The sequence below is a fragment of the Trichinella spiralis genome (genome assembly GCF_000181795.1).
Source record: "Trichinella spiralis strain ISS 195 chromosome Unknown Scfld8, whole genome shotgun sequence".
In the NCBI taxonomy this organism is placed as follows: domain Eukaryota; kingdom Metazoa; phylum Nematoda; class Enoplea; order Trichinellida; family Trichinellidae; genus Trichinella; species Trichinella spiralis.
Window position 1 is genome coordinate 1,186,225 of NW_003526947.1, and position 4,808 is coordinate 1,191,032.

Genomic DNA, 4,808 nt, shown 5'->3' on the forward strand with positions numbered 1-4,808 from the left:
CTGTACGATTGATTCTTTCGAAAACTAATCATATCATTGAATTCTATGCTGTTAAGAAAATTCACTCTTTTAGCTTTTTAAGGTATGGTGTTAGGTATCTTTTACTCCGTTAAAGGGATTATAACAATAACAAAGTTAATATGCTTGAAACTAATGTTTAACTTCTTTACATTTGCATATTCTTTGTGTATGTTAACAAGATGTCTTGCAATATTTGAATATGGCTTTAAATAAGTGGTTATCTTAGTCAATAACACTAATGATTCTTCAGTTTTACATTTCATTGTTCACATAATAAAATAGCATTCGCAGTGTTGAATTTTCTTTTAAATAGCTTATGCACCGTTCCGGTTGATTTGTCTAGCTCAGTTAGCTGCGTCAAGCTTTATGCCCAGCAGCATTTTACTTCCTTCTTCATAGTGTACTTCTCGCTTACTCCAGTATTAGTAATAACGGAATCCATTTCCGCGTCCATTTTCCCCTCATTGCCGTCCAATCCAGAAAGTCGTATGCATCAGAATTTCAGCAGGCAAATTTCGGATGATGATGTCTGATCTTGTTTCGCTCATCAGCTAATAAGCCTCGAATGCTAAGCAGTGAACTCAAACGCAAGACCAAAGAGGAAAATAAATTTGACGGTTTAAATTCCATTTTAAATAATCATTTTGAAACACCATTTAGTTTTCATTTTTCATTTTATCTACAATTGAAGCTCAACTTCGATTGATATTTCTGTGGCACCAATGCCTTTTGTTAATGTTGACAGGAGATTATTAATCACGCACAAATGCTGACATCAAACAATGCGATGTCCACTGCAGAGTGAATTTGAAGTACCTTTAAGCGGTTTTCTGCTTCGTTGGTGCTGTTCATCGCTTTCTTTCTGCTTTCGAAGTGCTTCACTTTTATTTATCCATCCGAGTTTAAAAATAATGTTCAAAATAAATGTCAGCCTACATTTGCTTTCACTTGTCATATAAATTACCTTCTTAGCTCACAATTAAATAAGATTTATGGCTAAGGTTCTTTTCTATTTGTCAGATATTGCTCTGATGAAGGCTAGTTGAAGGCTATTCAAATACAAATAAATAGTCTAAAATTGGTAAATTGTCTACAGTTGCAGTTTTCAGCTAAAACTAGGAGTGGTGATTGCTGAATGTTAGCATCGAAATACTTTTCTGATTTTACCTGCCTGTTCTCTGAAAATGTTTCTAGTTCGCAAAAGAATTTAATCTTTCCAATCTTTTTTTTCGCTCCTGTTCACAAGAGTTATTGTTTTTCTTCTTATGTTTTATTTAAATAAAAAATAAAATCTGGAATTTTGTTTAAAATAAAAATTTGTGGTTATACATCTTGTGTAAATTGTATTAAATTTCTCTCTCAATATCTAAAGTAAACCGACTACTGGGTTGATTAAACATTCAAGTTGCAATTCATGTATTATTATGGTTCAACATTCCAGATCAAAAAATATCTGTTGCATATCGAAATTCTGTTGATTTTACCAAACAAAACTAAAAGCAAAGAAAATTATATTTTTCGCTCTGTTGCCATCGTAAAAAGTCATTACATGTCAAATTATGAAAACAAAAAATGACTTAGATAAACACGTTTATTTAACATCTCTTTGTTCAGTTATCTCTTCTTCAGGCTGCTCATTTGTTACTTCTGTATTTTTGTAGAATAATGCAATTGGATAATCAAGATATATAATTTGTAAATAACGAGACCGCCAATTCTATTTTTCATTTATTTCACTCCTCAGTGCTTATCCTTCGCTTGTGCTAATTTTCGTGTCGAAGGTTTGAGATGTGTTTTCGAATGATGAGAATAAATAATAATGAATTTCAGTTTGTTTCTCAAAGAACCGACATAAACCAATACGCAAAAAGAGATGCCACACGCTCAAGTGCAGAAATCATAATGACAAATACGGGTTGTGAATAAACATACAATTACAACATTATTATTGCAATATTACAGATAATCCATGTTTTCAATATAACGATTAGTTCGTTGCCGTGGCACAGTGTCTACAAGTTTAGAAATGGTCTTTTTCCATATTTATACGCTATTGTTGTATTGCCCATTTTGCTCATGATATATATTGTAATGAAGTTCAGATTTGCTTGTTGTTGTAAAATGGAAATTTCTGTACAATACATTTGATTAGTTCTGAAGCGCTTATATCGAATAGCAGAAACGTTTCTGTGAAAACAGTCTGTTGATAAGCATAGTTGTGAAGAAATAAAATGCAAAAGCGAACTTACAAGAATAAAATTAAGCAATAAGAAAATCTTTTGTTAACAGTGAAATGTAAAACGCAAAAGCTTTTTAAAAGCATCATTTGCAGTCTAAAAACAAATATACACAGTTCCACGTCATAACTAAAAGTTTTTTCATTAAAAATGGTAAATGATTATTTGTGTCCATATAAGGTAATTTAATGGTAATGCACCCCATGTTTGGAAAATCGTTGATTGGTATAATAAAAACCTAATAACTTTTATAATTAGTTAAAGTTTCGATTATGATGATGTCATTACGCTATTAGGACTAATCGTGTCGTGATTTGATTTCACCTAGTGCGATGTCATATTCAAATTTTTTCCACTTGACCCTGAACAAATTTGAAGAATGGAATAATTAATCATCATCATTCAGTTTTTCAGGGTGTAGAGCAGCAGTCAAGAAGCGCGCAAAGCTCTTCTTCTCAATACCATCTTCAATTTCAAAGTAAGTGATCTTTCATTCCTTGGCTTCCGTTCTGTTCATATATGATTCACATCAAACAACCTGTTAATCACGAATGGAGTGCGAACAATATAGTGCAAGATGAATGTACTATGCAATCTATGAGAAAGTTACTGAATAATTGGTGAACCCTGCCACAGCCCAATCCATTATCCCACATTTTGTCCAACAGTTTATCCAAAATACCGGTACCAATTTTTCATGTGCAGTTTAATTCACCTCCTCTGCTTAGCTTCTTTCCTATGGTGAGTTACTGAGACTTCTTCACCGTTTTAGTAATGGTTCTGTAATTTGCGGAGTTCTTTCTCCGATTTTAAGCATAACTGATGCTTCTTCTGTATTGTGAAACTTCAACTTTTTCACTTCATTAAATTTATTTTATCTTAGCGTACCGTGCAATATTTAAGCAATGATTACCCAGCAGTTTCAGAATAAATGGCCTATAGCGTTGGCACATTTCTAGGTTTTGATATTTTTTGAAAATTAACTATGATGGCGGATGTTGTGTAATTTAAACATTTTTCCACATTAAAACATGGTATTTTCTGAAACTGGATACTTTTGTGCAACATTTTTTTATCTTGGAAATGCAGCCTTCTTTCCTTTCTGTAAAATTCCAGCTGTTTTCAAACTTGTTGCTTCAGAATTGATCGCAGTGCCATTGAAGTGAATTGTATTGCAGAAATTGAAGTTTTATCAATGCCGTGAGAAGTCTTACACTAAATGATATGCATATGAGAAACTGTCAAGATCTTTCTTGCCTCAGGTTATCCATTACTATTAGGTTATTACGCTCTTACTCACCACAGTCAATGTGATATGCTATTGATATTGTACACTTACTCTTGTACAACTCTTCAGAATGTACTCTCTGTGGTTATCAATTCGTAATATTAGTGTGATATGGCCATGAGTCAAGCAGCGTTTTTAATTGTAATCACTTAAATCATCTAAGACTCAAACATAAGTTATGTTTCATATGTTATGATTGTAGGACTTCAACAATAGGCCAGCTGAAAACTAGCGGCTTTCTATTTTCTGTTACTGACATTCATTCTATGCTTGGATTGATAATTTCCAGTAATAAGAATGAAAAATGGAATTCCTTTTAGAGATCATTTAGAGAATGTATGTAATAAAATTGCATTGTCTATTCCTTAACTAGTTCTTCCTCTTTTCTTATAAAGTTATTTCCCGTTTAAATATTTGATGGTAATGTAAAATATTTTGCATGGCGTGCAGTCAGTATCAAGAATAATAATTTCAATTTTTTTCACAACTAATTGTAGATTTTAATATGCTAAATGAACTTGATGAAATGAATTTTCATACTATTTGCATTGTTCATCACCTTACATGTCTTTAAGCAAAAGAGCTTTCATTTTAGCAAACAAATTAATAAAAGATCACTTTTAATTTATGCTATTACGCTCTTACTCATCAAGAATTAGGTTGTTTTCTCAAACCGAACTTACTATCATACAATATTGCAGAATGCCACGTTTGTGATCGGTTACTTGGTTGGTCGCCACAAGAGGAGGTGCGCAAATGTAATCACACTTGCATATCTTCTATAATCAACAGGTAAATGATATTTGACAATGTGCAGATATTCTATACTTGATTTACGCAATATGACTAATAAATTTGGTTTTTCCGCTATTATTACTAACATTGATATATTCCTATTCCTATATTACTTTTGTTTCTTATGAATGCTTCAGACACACAAGTACCACATCAATATAGCCATTAGTGGAACCTGCATAAGGCAACCATTCACCATTTCGTACATGCTTAAATTCATTTGCATGTTAAAAGCAAGTAAGTGATACAATAATTATGTGATTATCTGTTATATCAATTGTATGAATATTATCAGATAAACAAATATGCAATAGCCATGTTATAGAAAGTAATTGAAGCCGAATAAAAGTGCATGGTAATAATATTTGAAATTCATACGATTTGTTTTTACAATTCTAATTCTTAATTATTTTTCGCAGAGTAGTAGTGTAAGAATGCATACATAGGTTTGACAGGAGAAAGAAAGA